Source organism: Microcaecilia unicolor, chromosome 7 (assembly GCF_901765095.1).
Source record: "Microcaecilia unicolor chromosome 7, aMicUni1.1, whole genome shotgun sequence".
NCBI lineage: Eukaryota > Metazoa > Chordata > Amphibia > Gymnophiona > Siphonopidae > Microcaecilia > Microcaecilia unicolor.
This window is the reverse complement of record NC_044037.1, coordinates 243,917,550-243,939,664: the sequence shown is the minus strand read 5'-3', so window position 1 is coordinate 243,939,664 and position 22,115 is coordinate 243,917,550. Positions and strand designations below refer to the sequence as shown.

General features: G+C 42.7%; 1 protein-coding gene across 1 annotated transcript in view; it reads right to left on the bottom strand.

Moving 5' to 3' along the window:
• The window catches only part of BAZ2B (bromodomain adjacent to zinc finger domain 2B), a 914,692-nt gene that overhangs the window by 133,377 nt on the left and 759,200 nt on the right, over positions 1-22,115 (bottom strand). The gene's annotated exons all lie outside the window — the stretch shown is intronic.

Below are 22,115 nucleotides of genomic sequence, written 5' to 3'. Positions count from 1 at the left end.
TGTTCAGAAGGAATGGATCCACAGAAGCTTACTGGAGATTGGGTGGCAACACCGGTAACTGGGAAGCTAAGCTAGTGCTGGCAGACTTCTACGTCTGTGCCCTGAAAATGGCAAGCATAAATCAAGGTCAGGTATACATATAAAGTAGCACATACAATGAGTTTATGCAGACTGGATGAACTGAATTTTTGTTTAGATTCAGTACAAGAATTGAACTATATAAATGTCAGCTGAAAAGACCAGAATGAAATAAAGCCAGTGAATTACGCTCAATTCAGATGTTTTAGTAAGGGTAATTTTCTGACTCCAGAAATTCTTAGGCACTGATATTTAGTGGTTTGCATCTGGGTATGAGTAATGATCACTGGGGCCAGCCACTAACTTTCAGTAGCATTAACTAGATAATACCATCAAAAATCATTACTGACCACTCCAGTGCTATCTGGATAATGCAAGGGTGGTCCAGGGGCAGAGTTGGAACTTATCTGAGCACCACCGATATTCAACATCGGGACTGAATATCAGCCATATCCAAATAGGTTCTGGCAGCACTGACTACAGAGACTCTAAAGGTGCCCCATCTCAAACAGAGATTCACCACCACAATGAAGGGGTCTTTTACTAAGATGCGGTAGCGATTCTAGCTTGCGGTAGAAATCAGCTAGTGGTAAACGCCGAGACGCTCATAGGAATATAATGGGCATTTCAGCGGTTACAGACAGCTGATTTCTACCACGAGCTAAAAACGCTACTGCAGCTTAGTAGAAGACCCCGAGTGAGGTGGAAGGCCAATAAGTGAGGTTTTCTAGTGCTGCATCTGTGGTATAAAATTTGGGAAGATAAATGCTGCTGAGGCTCTAAGACAGTGGTTTAAAACATTTTTCAGTCTGGATACATCAGACGAATGATCCTTGCATATGTGACACACTGTATACGTGACTAACATGGACCTTTGGTCTGACACAGTATAGCAGTTCTTATGAGTTCAATGCAAACATGCTCTGCCTCCACAAATCCTACCTCCCCCAACAACAGAAGCAGAATACAACTAGGACATCTCTCCATGGAAGTCACAATATAAAAAAAATATTCTGATTCTCATGTCACCTGAGCAATAGCCGCTACCAGGCACATTATGAAATAATACAAAACCTGAAAAACAAATCCTAACTCAACATGCAACAGTAGTACTAATTCTATGATTCTAACGAGAAGAGCCCTACATCTATGAATAGGCAGCAATACAAATATTACACTGGACTCTAAAGCACCAGTACGAAATAAGTGGTATAAGCTACAGGTCTCTATACAGAAACTCCTACCTAGTTGCATGCAAACACAGAACAAAAGATCACAAACTAGAAATAGAACTATAAAGACAAAAATTGACCTGGGAGCCCCAAGAAGTCAAACTTGGCATATACTGCAACACTGGAGAAATAAAAAACAGAAATGCATTTCCTCCTGTACTGAACACAATACAAAGACATTTGCTAGCACATTTCCCAAAGTTAACATATTCTAGTTAATAAATTAAAAATAAAACACTTTTTTCCTATCTTGGTGCCTAGAATTTATTTTTCTATCATGTTGTTCCTAGTTTCCTTTTCCTGCTTTCCAGTCTTCTGCTAAGTCTCTTTCCTGTGGCCACTGTCCATTTGTCATTTCTCTTCTCCTTTCTTATTCCATTCTCTCACTGCATCTCTCTCTGACTTTTAACTCTTCCTTTCATTTCTTCCTCTGTCCATTCAAATTTCACCCTCCAGTTCCCCATCTCCTTCTGTTTACTATTCACCTATTAACTTTCCATCTCCTTTTCTCACCCTCTTGCTTTCCCATTTGCTGTCTTACTCCTTTCCCAAAATCCTATTCCCTTTTATCTTTCATCTAATCCCCATTACCACATTTCTACCCTTTGTACTATCCTCCTCTCATTCATCTCCTTGATAACCCCCATGGCCTCTCCATTGTTTCTAGCATCTCCACTCCCTCTCTATCCCTCCACCCTTATAGCCCCCCATCTCCTCCGTCTCTCTCTCTCTCCCCTCACCCTTTTGCAGCCTGACATCTCCCTGTGCAGGGGTAGTGGAACACCATTTTGTTTGGGGGTGCCCAAGCTCCACCCAAACCCCACCCACAGCTCCGCTCTAGATCCTGCCCCCATACTACTACTAATTGTAAAATCATTTATTCTATTTATGAGAAGTTCTGAGAGAAGAGGACATCTCTGTGGCTTCAAAGGGTTTGTCTGAAAAAGTCTCCTTAGAATCTAAACTATATAGAGAGGGAAGGTCCCATTTAACTTTCTTTCTGAGAAGTTCTGAGAGAAGATGACATCTCTGTGGGTAAGTGACTTTATTTTATTCTGAGCTTAGTAACTTAAAGATTAGGCTTTAAAAGAGAAATTGTAGGATATTGATAAACATAGTTAGAATTTTAAAATAAAAAAAGGCAAGCAAACTTCATTAGCTAGTTTCAATACCCTTTTCCTCATAGTTTTAAAACTTGAAGTTTCTGCCACAGCATTAACAGATAGTCTCTTGAAGGCACAGAAAGGCCCAGTTTAGTCTCAATGCATGGATGAGACGATGGTGCAGAGGAGAGTTTTAGATTTGTTAGGAACTGGGCACCATTCTGAGGAAGGGGGAGTCTATTCCGAAAGGATGGCCTTCACATTAACCAGGGTGGGACCAGGTTGCTGGCATCGGCATTTAAAAAGGAGATAGAGCAGCTTTTAAACTAGAAACTGGAGGAAGGCTGACAGTCGCTCAAAAGTGCATGGTTTGGAATAAGGTATCTTTCAAAGATATCACCAAAACAGGGAAGATAGTGTATCCCGTTAGTGAGGTTGCAAAAGAGACCACAGTACATCAGGTGTCCTAAATAGAAATAAAAATCAGACAAAAGACTGCAAATTAATACTGTGAATTACTGAGCATGATGTAAATAGGAACATCAAACATAGTGTGAAATGTCCATATGTGAATGCCAGAAGCCTAAGAAATAACATGGGAGAGTTAGAATATATTGCACTAAATGAAAAAAATAGATATAATAGAAATCTCTGAGACCTGGTGGAAGGAGGATAACTAGTGGGACACTGTCATACCGGGGCACAAATTATATCATAGTGATAGGGTGGATTGAATTGGTAGAGGAATAGCATTGTATGTTAAGGATGACCTTGAATCAAAAAGATTGAAAATTCTGCAGGAAACAAAACACATCTCGGAATCACTATGGATTGAAACTCCATGTGTAAAGGGTAAAAGGATAGTGATAGGAGTGTATTACCGTCCGCCTGGCCAGGATGAACAGACAGATGTAGAAATGTTATCAGAAATGAGGGAGGCTAACAAACTGGGCAACCAATAATAATGAGTGATTTCAATTACCCTGATATTGACTGGGTAAATGTAACATCAGGGCATGCTAGGGAGGTAAAATTCCTTGACGAAATCAAGGACCGTTTTATGGAGCAGTTGGTATAGGAGCCGACAAGAGAAGGAAAAATTCTAGACCTAGTCCTTAGCGGAGCACATGATCTGGTGCGGGAGGTAATGGTGCTGGGGCAGCTTGATAACAGCGATCATAATATGATCAGATTTGATATTAGCTCGGGAGTAAGTATACACAGGAAATCCAATACGTTAGCAATTAACTTTAAAAAAGGAGACTATGATAAAATGAGAAGAATGGTGAACAAAAAACTTAGAGGAGCGGATGAGAGGGTCAAAAATCTACATCAGGCGTGGATGCTGTTCAAAAATATCATCCTGGAAGCCCAGGCCAAATATATTCCGGGTATTAAAAAAGGAGGACGGACGACCAAACGACAGCCAGCATGGTTAAAAAGTGAGGTGAAGGAAGCTATTAGAGCTAAATAAAATCCTTCAGAAAATGGAAGAAGGAACCGACTGAAAATAATAAGAAACAACATAAGGAATGTCAAGTCAAATGCAAAGCACTGATAAGGAAGGCAAAGAGGGACTTTGAAAAAAAGATTGCGTTGGAGGCAAAAACACATAGTAAATTTTTTTTTAGGTATATTAAAATCAAGAAGCCGGCAAAAGATTCAGTTGGACCGTTAGATGACAGAGGAGTAAAAGGGGCAATCGGGGAAGACAAAGCCATAGTGGAGAGATTAAATGAATTCTTTGCTTCGGTCTTCACCAAGAAGATTTGGGAGAGATACCGGTGCCAGAAATGGTATTCAAAGCTGACGAATCGGAGAAAGAGAATGAAACCTCTATAAACTTAGAGGATGTAATGGGGCAATTTGACAAATTGAAGAGTAGCAATCTCCTGGACCGGATGGTATTCATCCCAGAGTACTGATATAATTGAAAGATGAACTTGTGGAGTTATTGTTAGTAATATGTAATTTATCTTTAAAATCGAACATTGGAGGGTGGCCAATATAACGCCGATATTTAAAAAGGGTTCCAGAGGGGATCTGGGAAATTATAGACCGGTGAGCCTGATGTCGATGCTGTGCAAAATGGTAGAGACTATTATAAAGAACAAAATTATGGTGCACATTCAAAAGCATGGATTAATGAGACAAAGTCAACATGGATTTAGTGAAGGGAAATCTTGTCTCACCAACCTATGACATTTCTTTGAAGGGGTGAACAAACATGTAGATAAAGGTGAGCCAGTTGATATTGTGTATCTGGATGCTCAAAAGGCGTTTGACAAAGTACCTCATGAAAGACTCAAGAAGAAATTGGAGAGTCACGGGATAGGAGGTAGTGTCCTATTGTGGATTAAAAACTGGTTAAAAGATAGAAAACAGAGAGCAGGGTTAAATTGTCAATATTCTCAATGGAGAAGAGTAGATAGTGGGGTCCCCCTGGGGTATGTGCTGGGAGTGATGCTTTTTAACATATTCATAAATGATCCAGAGATGGGAATAACTAGTGAGCTAATTAAATTTGCTGATGTCACAAAGTTATTCAAAGTCATTAAATCATGAGAGAATTGTGAAAAATTACAAGAGGACCTTATGAGACTGGGAGACTGGGCATCTAAATGGCAGATGACGTTTAATGTGAGCAAGTGCAAAGTGATGCATGTGGGAAAGAGGAACCTGAATTATAGCTACGTAATGTAAGGTTCCATGTTAGGAGTCACCGACCAGGAAAGGGATCTCAGCATCGTCGTTGATGATACGTTGAAACCCTTTGCTCAGTATGCAGCGGCAGCTAAGAAAGCAAATAGAATGTTAGGTATTATTAGGAAAGGAATGTAAAACAAAACCGAGGTCGTTATAATATCTTTGTATCGGTCCATGGTGCGACTGCACCTCGAATATTGTGTTCAATTCTGGTCGCCTCATCTCAAAAAAGATATAGTGGAATTAGAAAAGGTACAGAAAAGGGCAACGAAAATGATAAAGGGGATGGGACAACTTCCCTAAGAGGAAAAGCTGAAGCGGCTAGGGCTCTTCAGCTTGGAGAAAAGATGGCTGACAAGAGATATGATAGAGGTCTATAAAATAATGAGTGGAGTGGAACAGGTAGACGTGAATCGTTTGTTTACTCTTTCCAAAAATTCTAGGACTAGGGGGCATGCGATGAAGCTACGAAGTAGTAAAATTAAAACAAATCGGAGAAAGTTTTCTTCACTCAACATGTAATTATACCCCCAGTCACACAGGTCTCCACCCCCCCCCCCCCCCAGCCACACATTATATCTAGTATTTCTCCCTCTCTCCCCATGCACCATCTCTCCCTTCCCTCCACCCCTATGTCCAACATTTCTCCCCTCTCCAAGCAGTATCTCACCCTCCCCTCGACACCCATATACAAGATTTCACCCCTTTCTCCCCCTCCAACTCATGTCCAACACTTATGCCCCTCATTCCTCCTGCAGCATCTCTCCTTCCCTCCCAGGTTGCAATCTAATTCATGTTTAATGTGGGATAAATGCCATAATAAGTAAATAAATAGATAGAAGCTCGGAATGTTGAACACCTGATTCTCATTACATGATGTCTGTTTTAGTGGCCCTTTACCAGGTGAAAAAAAATCTCTGCACGTATATAACACGTGCTAGGGTGTCCTTATAACCAGCCCCTCCAAATGACACATTGATTTAAATTAATAACAAATTACTACTCTACCTATAAAAAAGTTATACTTTCTCTAGTACATCCGTATGCTGCACAAGCTGGCTGGCATGTTTGAACATATAAATGAGATTAAATAAAAATACTACCAAGAATTAAGCACAACAACGTGGTTGCAGTAGCTCATATCCGATCCTCCAATCCGTCTCCCTCCACCCTCCATCCCAGACTCATGCTTTCTGCAGCTCCTCCGGCTTCGTCCTCTCTGGTGGCACCACAGGTCCCTCTCTCCTTATGATCTGCTCTCTCTGAATCTGAGAGCAGATCAGGTGAGGACCCGCCGCCAGAGACAGCCTGCTTCTGGCCTTCCCTGTAACACGATCCATCCTCGTGGAAACATGAAGTTGCGTTAGTGAGGGTGGGTCATAGGAATGGCCCAAAGCCCCAGGGCAGGCTGATTCAATTGCTGCAGTCCGCTACTGGCAGCAAGAAGAAAAAGAAAGCAGGACTGCAAGGAGGGAGGGATGGGGGGCGGGGGGAGCAATGGGGAGAGACATTGGAACTGGGTTGTAAGGGGAAAGAGAGAAAGCAGTAGAAAGTTATTTGTCATTTAACTTCCTACTGCCTTCTGTTAGAACCAGGAAGGGTGGCCTGGCTAATTTTTTTTTTTTTTTTTTTTTGGGGGGGGGGGGGGGCACCATGGCTCTTCCTGTTCTGACACCTATAACCCTGTCCCTTCCCTTCCTCCCCCATAGGAACATAAGCATTGCCATATTGGGACAGATCGAAGGTCCATCAAGCCTAGTATCCTGTTTCCAACAGCAGCCAATCCAGTTCACAAGCACTTTGCAAGATCCCAAAAGAGAAACAGACTCTATGCTACTTATCCCAGGAACAAGCAGTGGACTTTTCCAAGACCACTGTAATAATGTCTTATAAACCTTTCTTTTAGGAACTTGTCCAAACAATTTTAAAATCCATCTACACTAACCGCTTTTACCACATTCTCTGACAACAAATTCCAGGAGGAATGTTTGTGCTTAAATATCAAAGTTATGTTCATACGTGGGAGTTCCACCCAGGCTGGCCCATGCGTAAGCCCAACTATAAAATATGTGCAATATAAATTAAGTGTGTGTAAATGCTATTCAGGGGCGACCCAAGGCAATCTGCCACCTGAGGCAGGGATGAGATGCTGCCCTCGCCCAGTCTGGCATCTCCCCCCTTCCCTCCTCAACCCTCTTCCTCGCATTTATCTTATTTTTTTTATTTTCCAAAAGGTGGTATTTGCAACGATTCCCATAGGCTGCCCTGCCACCGGCCTCTTCGCTCTAATGGTCCCGCCTCTGAGGAAATAGGAAGTTACATCAAGAGTTGCCAGCAGCAGGGCAGCCTATGGGTATCGCTGCTGCTGCCGCCTTTTGGAAAAGAAAAAAAATAAGGCAAACAAGGGGAAGAGGGTTGGGAAGGGAAGGGGAGAATACCGCTCCTAGACAGTGCTGCCTGAGGCCCCCGCCTCAGTTGGCCTAATGGTAGGGCCGCCACTGAAGCTATTATTCTAAACATTTATGCACATAATAGGGGCCTGGTAGTGCCTGTTTTATAGAATTGCCCTCCAAGATGTGTTATTGTATTTTTAACCCAAATTATTAGTAGCTAAGCCTCATTGCATAAAATGAAACCTGTGCTAAAATAGCATAAAGTAGTGGTAAAATAACACATCTTAATCGTAACCCACGTTGATAACTAACCCCCTACAATGTCTTACACTCCCGAATGATCCATCATTGCATTGCTTGGAAATTCAATATTCTTGAGCTACCAGATATAAAATCCAGGCCCGGTTGTATGTATAGATCCATCTAGTATTTGAGGTATCTTCAAATTCTCCAACTCCCTTTCCAAAATTTTAAGTCATAATACATCTCACATTATCATCATGTAAGCCCACTAGGGACAGAGAAAGTACCTGTATATATGTAAACTGCTTTGGTTGTACCACAGAAAGGCAGTATATAAAATCCATGAAGATTAAAATCTCCAGCTACCAATTAAATACTGAAAGTATAAAACCGAGCACCCAATAAAGCAAGTTTGCTTACCTGTAACAGATTTTCTCTGAGGACTGCAGAACATATATTATTACATATGGGTGATGTCATTGATGGACCCAGGATGGAGATGCTCCCCAATACTTCTACCAGAAGCTTTTAGAAGAATCCATCATGCATACATGCACGCACCTTCCCTGGTTGCACGAAACCAGGGCAGTCTAATATAATAACGAGCTGATTCTGTTGAGCTTTAGCATCTCTTTTTACTTACCTTGGAATTAAAGGTTTTTTTTTTGCCTATGATGATATAATTCCCAGCAAAAGTCTTCTTAACCCTTGTTATTACTAAATGACTACATTTTTTAAACGTATGTGTGTGTGTGGGCCTAGGGAAGTGGGGAAAGTTGAATTCTAAATGCCAAATATATTCTGAAGGACTGCCGGACCAAACCGGCTGTTGCATCAGGAATTTTGATCCAGACAGCAATGAGATGTGATTGTGTGGACTGATGCACAATTGCAGCTTTGCAAATCTCCTCAATGGAGACTGATCTCAGGTAAGCTACTGAGACAGCCATGGCTCTGACACTGTGAACCATGACATGACCCTTCAGAGTTAGTCCAGTCTGGGTGTAAACAAAGGAGATGCAGTCTGCCTATGGGCGTTATTCCACTCCAGATAGAAGATCAAGGTTCTTTTGCAATCCAAAGTATGCAGTGCGCTTTCACCAGGATTGGCATGAGGTTTTGGAAAAAGGTTGGTAGAACTACTGACTGTATACGGTGGAACTCTGACACCACCTTAGAAAGGAACTTTGGATGCATGCAAAAAACTACTCTGTTATGTTGAAATGTTGTGTAAGGTGGATCAGCTGCTAGGGCCTGGAGTTCAAGGACCACCACCACAAGACTTTTCAGGTCAGATACTTCAGATGGAAACTATCAAGTGGATCAAAAGCAGCTTTCTTCAGCTGGGTGAGAATGACACTGAGATCCTATGACACTGTAGGGGGCTTGATTAGGGGCTTTAGCAACAGCAAACTCCATATGAAGCTAACAACTAAGGACTGCACACAGATGGGCTTACGCTCTACACGATGATGGTACGTGCCAGTTGCACTGAGGTCAATCCTTATAGAGTTGTTTTTAAGGCCAGACTCAAAGGTGCAGAAGGTATTCAAGCAGGTTTTGTGTAGGATGGGAAAATGATCTAGGGCCTTGCTATCACACCAGATGGCAAACCTTCACTTAAAACTATATGACTTCTTAGTGGAATCTTTCATGGGAGTAAGCAGGACATGAGAGACACTCTCAAGCAGTTGGAGAGTCAACTTCTAGCCTCTCAATATCAAAGTCATGAGGACTAGGGATTGCATGTTGAGATTCAGACGGGACCCCTCGTTCTGAGTGATAAGAGTCAGAAAGCACTCTAGTCTCCACAGTTGTCTAGTGGCTAACTCCAGAAGTAGAGGGAATGAAATCTGTCTCAGCCAATAAGGAGCAATGAAAATCATGGTTCCCTGGTCTTGCTTGAGTTTTACTAGGGTTTTCCTATGAGAAGTATGGTTGGATGTGTGTACAGAAGTCCCTTTCCCAATGGAGGAGAAAGGCATCCGAAGCCAGCCTGCCATGTGACCCCAGTCTGAAGAAGAATTGAGAAAACTTGTTATTCAGGTGAGTGGTGAAGAGTCCTATTGAAGAGGTGCCCGCTCTCAAAAGATCTCCCAGGCTACACCCATGCTGAGAGACCACTCGTGTGGTTGCATTATCTGACTTCATCTATTGGCCTGACAGTTCTTCCCTGCTAGGCAAATGGCTTGGAGGACCATGCCATGGCTGGATGTCCATGCCTCCTTGCTTGTTGACATAATACGAAGAGAACAACGTTGGATCTACAGATTGAGATCCTTAATGCCAGAAGGTTTAAACAACAGAGTAGAGTGGAAAGCGTTCCTTTAAGATCCATGTGATCACAGCGAGAGTACTGCCCTTTAAATTTTGCCCTACTAATTGGGAAGTTGTATGTACAGGAAGTAGTATAAATACTTCCGGTTTAGCAGGAGTAATCATGCAGTTGAAAGCTGGTGGTCCGTGAAGGTATTCCCTCGTTCCCCGAATATGTGAGTTTTTTCATTTACTCTTCTCTATTAGATGACAACTGATTTAATGATTATTTGTTATATGGTTGTAGGTGCTGAGAAGGGCTAGTTTGTCCGGCTCCTTAAGAAGCTACGAGCGAAGTGGGAGCTCGCCGTCGGGCTTGGACTAGTTGAATTTGCCCTAGCACAAACCACAGCTAAGTATTATCTGAGTAGTTACAGTTACACATCGAATGAATATATGAAATTGATAGATCGATGTGCAAGAGGTTTTTATGACTGATGAGGATTCTCGCCAGCGTGAACTGAATGTCAGACACGCAGAGCAGAGCGGTCAGCTAGTTTAGTTTTGAGCGTAAACAGCTGTGACCGGGAGTCTGAAGTCTTTTCCTCTATAACTAATTGCAGTTGCCATACTGGAGTAAATACTTGTTCCCATTTATATTTATGTAGTAGTGCATTGCAAGAACAAGTACCAAAGAGATTGTTTAAGTGACATAATATATTGCAACCTGAATGTCCATTTAAATGAAGATAATTTGATGAATTAGCTGACTTTAGAGTGTTCCATATGGCCCATAATTCCTGGAAGTTGATATGGTACCAACTCTCCAAGACAGACCACTGACCCTCGGTGTGGAGCCCATCTACATGAGCTCCCCAGCTCAGTCTGGATGCATCTGTTGTCAATGACTTGTGGGGTGGAGGAATTAGGAATCGTAGCCCTTTTGCCGAATTGCTTCAAATCATCTTAGAAGACAGTTTTTGAGAGAGGTGTGACAGTGATGGCATCCACTAGGTTCTCAGTGGCTTAAGACCACTGAGAAGCTCTAGTCCACTGGGCTGGTCTCAAATGGAGACAAGCCATGGAAATGAGGCCATGTGGCATAACAAATATCAACATCTGCTTCAGCTCTGACCTGCTGGCTCTCACAAACTTGCAGCACTGTGGCTACTAAATTCTCCATGCGGTGGTCAAGGAGAAATGCTCGGTATTCAGCAACGTATAGTAGGGCTCCTATGAACTCCAATTGATGCACTGGTACTAGATAGGACCTGGGGTAGTTGACAACAAACCTCCAGCACCCAAATAGTTCTGCATGGATTCTTGAGTTCCTTCCTTTGATGTGCCCACATAGGGAAACATGTGCACTCCCAGCCTGTATAGTGACGCTGCTACTACTGCAAGGCATTTTGTGAAAACCTGGGAGTTGACCTGAGGCCATAAGGCCAAATGTGGTAATGGTAATGATGTTTCCTTACTCAAAATCTTAGATACGTCTTGTGACTGGAATGCAACTGAATGTGGGTGTAGGCATCTTTCAAGACTAAACAGTATAACCAATCATTTTTCTGAATCATGGGGATTAAGGTGCCTAGGGAAAGCATCCTGAACTTCTGCTTTGACAGATATTTGTTCCAGATCCTTAGATCTAGGATGGGATAAAATCTTTCTGTTTTCTTGGGATCAGGAAGTACTTGGAATAAAATCCCTTCCCTCTTTCCCCTGCCGTGAAAACCCAGATAAAGGAGGCAGTGCAAGAAATGAAATCAGATCTCACGAATATGTGAACTCGCATAGATCAGGAAGAGGCATGTATGGATCAGTGTGAAACTAGTGTGACAGCAGCACAGAGAACCATAGTGGATCTTCAGGAGGAGCCCAGGATCTTTTGTATAAAAATGAGGACTTGGAAAATCGTACCTGGTGCACTAATGTTCGGGTGAGGGCATTCCGGAAACAGTAGAGTATAAGGATTTGACTGCTATAGTGCAACAACTTTTTTCCTGACTGATGACTCCCGGTTGCGATGGGCTGGTGGAGCTGCCTCCGACTGAAAGGGTACACAGTGCATTGGGGCCCAGTGTTGATCGCAAACCCCATGATACTGTGACCTGGTTCCTGCATTTTTCTGATAAGGATGCTATGCTGTGCAAGGCGTGGGAGCGGGGCCACCTACACTGGAATGGGCTGGAAGTGGAGCTGTTTCAGGACTTGGCTGCAGTTACTCTGGCCAAGCGTTGGTCCTTTCAGGAGGTTACCCAAGTGTTGATGAAGGTGCAAATGCTATATCGCTGGACTTTCTCCTCTTGGTGACTATTAATGGTGTGCCTACAAAATTTACTTCTGTAGCTGCGGCGTAGTGGGATGCCTTGCAAAAAATTGGGCTTCAGCGGCCTGCTGTGGATCAGCGCCTGGAGGAGATTCGTCAGTGGCTGGCGGGTGTCGGGATTCGTCAGTGCTGCTAGTGACAGGATGGCAATCAGCACCAGCATCTGGCCCCTGTGGGGCGTCCTTGACTGTTGTGACTTCAACTTTATTCTCCCCCCTATTTTTTTTTGCCTGGCAGTCTTGGTAATGTCCTAAGGGCTGAGGAATTATGCTATGATTGGGCAGTGAGAGTTTGTGGGGTTGCTGGCTAGTGATACATGGTTATGCTATGGGTGTATGTTGCATGTGGGGGAGGGGTGCTCTGTGTGTAATGGACTATGGGGAATTTACTCTGGAGTTACACTTCCTTCTATGGAATGGTGGGATGTGGGTTTGGGAGTGGAGGACAGGTGGGGGTGGTGAAATTTGTTTCATATAATGTTAAGGATCTTTATTCACTTAAGCGCAGTTTAATGTTTTGCAAGCTGGGACGCTTGAAGGGTGACATATTTTGTGGTTGGGGAATAAAGATGGGGGCCTGGCGGTGCCTAATATTCGTAGGTATTATTATGCTTCCCAGTTAAGGGCGATTCTGGCATGGCAACCACAGGAAGTTAAGCAATGGCGATTCTGGCATGGCAACCACAGGAAGTTAAGCAATGGGTGGAGGTGGAACAGGAGGGACAGGATGATATTCCATTGATGCAGCCTCTGAGCGGTTGCTTGGGGGAGGGATGAGGGGGACCCTTCCCAACTTTAACTATGAAAATCTGGAGGGCATTGCAGGCAGGCCTTATGGAGGGTCGTCATTATTCCTGGTACATGCCTTTCATGTATAATGTGGAATTTATTCCAGGGATAGCTCAGGCTTTGTTTTGGCATTGGGAAAGGCAGGGTTTGATATGTATGGGTCAGCTCTCTGATCCTATGTGCGGGGAGGGGGGGGGGGGTCAACCCTTTGGGGAATTATAACAGAGTTACGGGCTTTTGCCTAAGGATGTGTTCCCCTATTTACAAATTAAGCATTATCTTTGGAGACCTTGGATGTTGGCTGACTTAGGTAGGGGTATGGGACAGTTTGAACTTTTGTTTGGGCCTGTAGTGCAAAAGGGTGCTGTTTCCCAGATTTATCAATGCCTGAATCGTAAAGGGTGCTGTAAGCATAAGTATATGATTCAGTGGGAGGTTGATTTGGGTAGGGTGCTCAATGAGGAAGAATGGGAGAACATCTGTCAGTGTATGTCTAAATTGGGTATGTCTACTTTAATTGTGGAAAATGGGTATAAAGATCTCTTAAGGTGGTACTTTACTCCTGTGAGACTGGCTAAAATGGGGATCTGTTTGGGAGATCTATGTTGGAGGGGATGTGGGAGTCAAGGGACTTATTGGCATATATGGTGGGATTGTTCTCTTGTGCAATCTTTTTGGATGTGGGTTTTCCACATGTTCCCTCAGATCTTGCAGGAGGACCTAGAACCTCTTGTGGGGCTTGCTCTTTTGAATGTACAGCTTCCCCAATTGGTTGAGAGTGAGGATCTGCTGTTGCACCTGGGGCTGACTGTAGCTAGGGTGGTAATTGCTACTACTTGGAAATTGCCTCAGGTTCCCATGTATCGAGTGCACTCTTTTGACAGGCGCTGGAATCTACATCAACACTGGAAAGAGATATGTGGACAATGGTTGAGAGTTCTTCCTCATAAGCTTTATGTGTGGTTGGTCTAGGGGGAGGGGAATGGGGGTTGGTTGGCTTGGGTTAGTTGCTGGGTACTTAGGTTATTCTTGTATTAGATAGATGCACTGAAGAAGCTATTGTGCTGTGCTTTTTAAATGATATTGTGTTATAATAATAAAGGTTTGTAAAAAAAAAAAACCTATATATGCACATTAAAAGTATGCATATGGAAAGTGTACACCTATACTTATGTAATCTGGGCCAGATTCTATAAATGGCACAGAAAAACAGGCCGGAGAAACCACCACTGAATAATAGGAGGAAAGAACTACCTGAAGGGGAATAGTGAATCTACAAACAATCAACAAAAAATTCCCACACACTGATGTGCTAAATAAATAAGTTCAAAGCAAATAATTTCAAATGTTATATGTTTTAAAAAGTACTCATCTGTTTTCTATAGGACAATTACTACATCGATGACATATAATCATTGCACATTTCTATATTTTCACTGTGTGTCAATCAAATCAGCGTGCCTTTTTAAAAAAAAATTATTTTGATTATTTTCTACTCAGCTTCTTATGTCGCTTGTCCTATAGAAAACAGATGAGCGCTTTCTAAAATATATAACAACATTTGAAATCATCTGCTTTGAACTAATTTATTTAGCACATCACTGTGTGGGAATTCTGACACGCCTATTTTTCTCCCATGGCCACACCCCATTTTGAGATACACACTATGGGAGTTAGGCCTTATAGAATAGTGTGTAGCCAGATGCATGCACAAATTTTAATGAGGACCAGTTAGCATTAATTGGTTGTTAGCACCCAATTATTGACGTCACTGAGCTTGTTAAGCAATTAATTTGTGTGCGCATCTTGGGAGTGCAAATCTGGGTGCCATATATAGAAACTGGCCCTCTGTGATAGGCATTCTTAAGTACTTAGTTTGGGCAAGGCGGAGGCATCATGTATGTGTGTGTTTTATAAAATATGGGGGTACCTGCATAAGGTATAATCACACTTTACACCAATTTTGGAGAAGGTGTAAATATGTGCATTGCGGCTGGATCTGGAGCCCATTATATAAAGGCCCATAGGCATCTATGTTGCCTTTAGGCTTAAAACAGGCACCTTTTTTGCACTTCTAACATAGGTGTCCTGTTATTTAAAAAAAAAAACAAAAGGCCCATTATAATGCTATGCATGATGTTCAACTGCCCTCTCTAATTAAGCCTGTTGAATATGTGGTTCTAAACTTAAATGGATAAGTTATCTGTTTAAGGGGCCCTTTTACAAAGCGACGGTAAGCCCAATGCAGGCTTAATGAGCACCAATTTGGAGCTACCACTGACCCAATGCAGGCACTGATGGTAGTTCCAGCCCCAACGTGCACCGTTTCCTGCACAGAGGAAAATAGGGCGTGATTTTTCTGGCGTGGTGGTTAGTGCAGGAGCTCTTACCGCCACCTAAATCGGTGGCAGTAAATTGTCCCCCCCACATGGCCACGCAGTAAGAGCAATCTTACCGCATGGCCATGTATTTGGCAGCTTTTTACCCGCTGTGGTAAAAAGGGCCTCAGTGACTAGCAAAAATGGCCACTGCCATGGGCCCCAAAGTCAGCACAGCTATATGTGCGGGCCTACTTAAACAGATAAGATCATCTGGATGGCACTGAATATCAGCATTACCTACATAACTTTTGTCTCTGTCCTGGAGTGTCTCCTGGCCCTCCTCTTCCTAAACACGTATTGTCCTAATGTCAATATGCCTGGCCAAAATTAATGAATTAGATGACCCCAAATTTAACCCCCCCCCCCCCCCTGAATTTATGTGGCTAACTCCTACATTAATGATACAAACACTTTCAAAAATCAGTCTCACAATGTCTTGGACAGCATCTAAGTTGCACATCTCAGATTCAGAATGATGAGAAACCCCATTTAATGCCACCTTCCAGTCTTCTAACTGGCTACTAGTTGGTAGCATGTCTGTTCTAGTGGTTTAATTGTGGAAAGAAGCTCATTTCCAAAATCTCTACAAGGCAGTAACTGATCTTAGTACCCGTATGTTGTTTGGCACAGATATAGTACTGGTAAGCAGAACCAAGGTTGATACTTGACCAAGATGGCTCCTTCAAAAAGGAAAAAAAAATCTCGCAATTGAAGTAGCACTGCTTTTTTCATAACTCTGGCCAGCTGCTGTATTAGCCTACACTTATCAAGGTTGCTGAAATCTAGTGAGGGTAGCCTACACTTATCAAGGTTGCTGAAATCTAGTGAGGGTCTTTCTTTTACAGAAGTTGATGAATAGAGTCCTTTTTCAATGTAGCTGGTATAATACCTTCCCTTAAGGAGGTATTAAATTCGGAGCTCTAGGTGGACAACCCTAACCTTGCAGATCTTTCATTATCAGTGGCTACTTGAAGATAAATGTTTTGTTTTATTTATCTTCAAGCAGCTACTGATAACAGAAAACACATAGAGTAACAAAGTATGTGCGAGATGTTTACTGGATAGGAGGGGGAGAGATTGGTAAGCTCAGCTCAGGAGAGGGACCTTGGGGGGATGTCTGAAGATCTCAAGGTGATGAAACAGTGCAACAAAACTGTGGTCACAGCCAGAAGTATACTAGGCTGTGTAGAGAGGGGTATAACCAGTTACCAGCAGAAGAAAGGAGGTGTTGATGCCCCTAAACAAGTTGTTAGTGAGGCCCCACTTGGAGTACTGTGTTCGGATTTGGAGGCCTTATCTTGCTAAGGATGTAAAAAAAAGACTTGAAGCAGTTTGGAGAAATGTGACAAAAATGGAAGGGGGTTTACATAGCAAGACATACATAGAGAGACTTGCTGACCTAAACATGTATACCCTGGAGGAAAGGAGAAACAGGGGTGATATGATACAGACATTCAAATATTTGAACGGTATTAATTCGCAAACAAACCTTTCCCAGAGATGGGAAGGTGGTAGAACTAGAGGGCATGAATTGAAGTTGAAAGGAGTCAGACTCAGGAATAATGTCAGGAAGTATTTTTTCACTGAGAGAGAGGTAGGTGCCTGGAATGCCCTTCCGCAGGAGGTGGTGGAGATGAAAACAGTAACTGAATTCAAAAATGCATGGGACAAACACAAAGGAATCCTGTTTAGAAGGATCGGATCCAAAGAAGCTTAGGGGAAGTTAGGTAGGAAAGCGAGTGTGGGGCTGACTTCTACGGTCTGTGCCTTGATGGGAGGCTGAATTACATTTGGATGGGCCAGAGTGGAGCTTTTTGGGGGCTTTGACAACAACTTCAGAAATTTTACAACAAGGCCAGTGCCGGGCAGACTTCTACAGTCTATGCCTAAAAAGGGAAAGGATAAATCAAGAACAGGTATACATACCATATGTAATGAGTCTATATTGTTGGGCAGACTGGATGGACCGTACAGGTCTTTATCTGCCGACAGCTACTATGTTAGATCAGGATCTAAATGATCATGACCTACGTTCATGGAATACAATTGACAACCAAGGTAATGGCCAATGCTTACCTACAAATGATGAAGCACATGGCAGCAACTGCCTAAGTTCATTTGAAAATTTAACGTCCTCAGTGGAATCAACACTCCAAACCTCTTTCTGTCATACTGTATCCACCTTTCCGGCTTCATCTCCTATTACATTGGAAGATGCACAGATCCAACCCTAACAGTGGGTGTCCCTTTGCACTGTGGCAGCATCAATTAGCCCTGACTACAGAAACCTTGAATTGGGGGGAGGGGGGGGGGGGGGGGGGGGGGGGGGAGGGGAAAACAATCAGCATTTGCAAAGATTGTGGTCAGGATAATAGAAAACTCTGCACATCAACTACTTGAAGCTTAAGGCAATCTTATACATCATAAAAGAATTCAGTCACTGTTTTCACAGCTTCTCTGTACTTATTCAAATGTACAATCAAGTAGCAATTTTTAAAAGAACAAGATTCTAAGAATCTTTTCATTTCTAAAAATCCAGTAGCGAACATGGCCATTTTCAAACCAGAAAAATGTCCAACTTTATGTTTCAAAATGGTCATTTATGAGATGTTTTTGTGCTCAGTGTGTCTATCCTTTGGACCATTTTTGAAAAAAAAAAAAAAAGTCTAATGGAAAAACACACAAAAACAAACCATTGGGATGTATAGGGGACCAGCATTCTTAGTAGACTGCCCACAGAGATATCCCAGCAGAGCAGTGGGGCATCCTAGGGTGCAGTGCAGCAGACTTCACATAAAAGATCCTAGGTAGACATCTCATTGTTACCCCCTTATATTGTATAGTGAGCCCTTCAAAACCCACCAAATACCTACTGTACCCAATTGCATACCACTACAATAGCCCTTATGTCTGCAGGTGTCACCTATATGTGTGTACAGTAGGTTTTTGGTGGGTTTTGGAGGGCTCACTTTCCACCACAAGTGTAACAGTTTCACTGGGATATGGGCCTTGGTTCCCTTCTCTACAGTGCACTGCACCGACTACTAGGCTATTCCAGGGACCTGCTTACTGCTCTAACAGAACTGGCCATAACATTTGACGCTGACCTTGAGTAATGCGTTCAGTTCTGCTGGCTCTATCTCAAAAAGATATAACAGAATTAGAAAAGGTTCAAAGAAGAGCAACCAAATTGATAAAGGGGATGGAACGCCTCTCATATGAGGAAAGACTAAAGAGGTTTGGGCTCCTCAGCTTGGAAAAGAGACAGTTGAGGGGAGATATGATTGAGGTCTACAAAATCCTGAGTGGTGTAGAACGAGGAGAAGTGAATTAATTTAGCAAAGGACTTTGCTAGTGAAGATTCCGATTGGAGGGGCTGCCGTGGACGTCACCCATCAGTGAGAACAAGCAGCCTGCTTGTCCTCGGAGAATAAACAGTTAAGCTCTGGAACTCTTTGCTGGAGTATGTAGTAACAGCAGTTAGCATATCTGGGTTTAAAAAAGGTTTGGACAAGTTCCTGTAGGAAAAGTCCATAGTATGCTGAGATAGACATAGGGAAATCGCTGCTTGCTCTAGGATTAGTAGCATGTAATGTTGCTACTATTTGGGTTCCGCCAGGTACTTGTGACCTGGATTGGCCACTGCTGGAAGCAGGATACTGGGGTAGATGGACCATTGGTCTGACCCAATATGGCTGCTGTTATGTCACAGAGGCTGGTATGTACTGTTTCTTTCACATCTTTGGTGGGTGGATCATGCCTTAATCACTCCAGTGGTCATTTAGGCACCTTTTTGTGACTTAGTCGTGATTATAACAGGTCCAGACCAAACAGTCTAACTTTTAGCCCTGGACGTTTTTGTTTTGTTCCATTATGGCAGAAAAATGTCCAAGTTTTGGGAACGCCCAAATCCTGCTCCAACATGCCCTCTTGTGATTTGGATTCTGTACTTCACTTTGTACTTGTCCACATTAAAATGCCATTTGCTATTTAGATACCTATTCCCCAATCTCACAAGGTGTCTTACACTTCAATGCTTCATAATCCATTTGTGTTTTACTAAATCTGCAAATATGATCATTTCCCTTTTTGCTCCCTTTCCCAGATTTACAAATATGTTAAATAGCAGAAATAATACAGATCCATGGGGCACTCCACTATTTAACTTTCTCCATTAAGAAAACTGACCATTTAGTTTCTAGTCTCTGTCTTATAACCAGTAGTGGGGACAGTGCTGAGCTTCAGCTGGTGGTGGTACGACAGAGTAATGGCAGATGAATTAGACGTGAGGGAGAAGAGTAAAGAGTGCAGTAGGATAAGCATGAGACATTGAAGAGTAGTGAGGCTGAGCTGGGGGTAGGCTGTCCAAGTTGAGCTGTGGGGATATAGTGGGAAAGAGAGAAGCATGATGAAGTCAGGAGAAAGAAACTTGTGAGGGAATGAGCTGAGCAGTCAAGAAAATGGTGGAGAAGACAGTGGTGGGGGAGAAAGTGGTGAGTCAAACTGAAGGAGAATAGTGGGGACAAGCTGAAGTGGAGAGAGAGTGGAGGGGAGTGTTACAGTGCTCATGGAGGAATTTTATGCCATACACAGTTTTTGCATTTGTAATTAATCATGCTTCTACTACACTGCAATTTAAAATACTTTTTGGGTGATCCGACTCTAGTGAAAATGAGAATGGTTATGTGGAGAGTAATGAGGATAAAGCAAACGTGCTAAACAATTACTTCTCTTCCATAGTCATGGAGGAAAATCCTAGAGAAGGACCACAGTTGGCTGCCGAGAGAATATCTGGGAATGGAGTGGATACTGCGCAGTTTACGGAAAAAAGAGTTTATAAACAGCTGGAGAATCTGAAGGTGGACAAAGCTATGGGGCCGGATGGGATACATCCCAGGATACTGAGGGAGCTCAGGGAGGACCTGGCGGGACCTCTTAAAGATTTATTTAATAGATCTTTAGAGACGGGAGAGGTTCCGCAAGATTGGAGAAGAGCGAATGTGGTCCCTCTTCACAAAAGTGGAGACAGGGAAGAAGTGGGAAACTACAGACATGTAAGTCTCACATTGGTGGTAATAAAAATAATGGAGTCGCTGCTGAAAGAAAGGATAATTTACTTTCTAGAAGCCAACGGGTTACAGGATCCGAGGCAACATGGCTTTACCAAAGGAAAATCCTGCCAAACGAATCTCATTGACTTCTTTGACTGGGTGACCAAAGAACTGGATGAAGGACGTGTGCTAGATGTAATCTACTTGGATTTCAGCAAAGCCTCTGATATGGTCCCCCACAGAAGACTTGTGAATAAGCTGAAAGGGCTGAACTTAGCACTGAAAATGGTGAACTGGATAAGAAACTGGTTGACCGACAGGTGTCAGAGGGTGGTGGTATATGGAATCTGCTCGGAAGAAAGGTCAGCAGTGGAGTTCCTCAGGGGTCGGTGCTGGGGCCTATTCTTTTTAATATATTTGTGAGAGATATTGCTGAAGGGTTGGAAGGAAAGGTTTGCCTTTTTGCGGATGACACGAAGATAGCCAACAGAGTGGATACCCTGGAGGGGGTAGAAATGATGAGAAGGAATCTCCAAAAGTTAGAAGAATGGTCAAGGGACTGGCCGTTAAAATTTAATAATTCACTCAAGCTGTAATTTTAACCGAAAATCCCATCACAGCCTCACACTGGCTATGTAAAAGTCATGTAGGACACCCCACTCTGTGTAACTTATAGTCAATCTTCTAGATGGAGAAAAAAGCTTCAGTTTCGCCACCCAGCCAGCCCAACACAGCAGGCTATAAGGCGTAGGTTCGGCGCGCCATCATATAGCTTCAAAAAAACTCCATCAAAATGATTAACCACTCTCTTTGACGTTAGCGTCAGAATTTTTAGTACAGGAACAGTACTGGGCATTCTTTTACAGTCTGTGCCCTGAGAAAGGCAGAGACAAATCAAATTCGGCTATACATATAAAGTATCACATACCATGTAAAATGAGTTTATCTTGTTGGGAAGACTGGGTGGACCGTTTAGGTCTTTATCTGCCGTCATTTACTATGTAGTGGTGGCATCGCAAAACTACCAATAGGAGTCTACAGGTGCCATTTTTATCTAGACAGCCACTGGAACAGAAACAAATGGGGGATTGTTCCCACCTCATTGCATCCCACAAAAGAGATTTTGGTAAGGGGCGAATGCAGCATTCCTTTGGCGTGCTCCTCTTCTTAATTCCTCCTCTGTTGACCTCATGGCAGACTGATTGGGTTGGACTGACTGCCAATCACTTCTTCCTGATCTCACCATGCTTCTCTGCATTTTCTGCTTTTAGATGTTCCACAGACATTTTTAACTTTAACTTCAGGCCTCTGGTTGCACCCAAAATTATGCAGTTTTATACAATTATGTGAATACATTAATTGTGTGCAAAATCATACATAATTGCATAATTCCACAAGGTGTAACCACGATAAACAGTATCATATATACTTTGTGGTTTGTCAAGCTTAAACAAATTAAATATCCCAAATAGGTTCCTGATATTTAGACATAAATTTAGACATGAACTTCCAAAATTAGGTTATATAGTTAGGATAAGAAATAGAGTTAGATAGA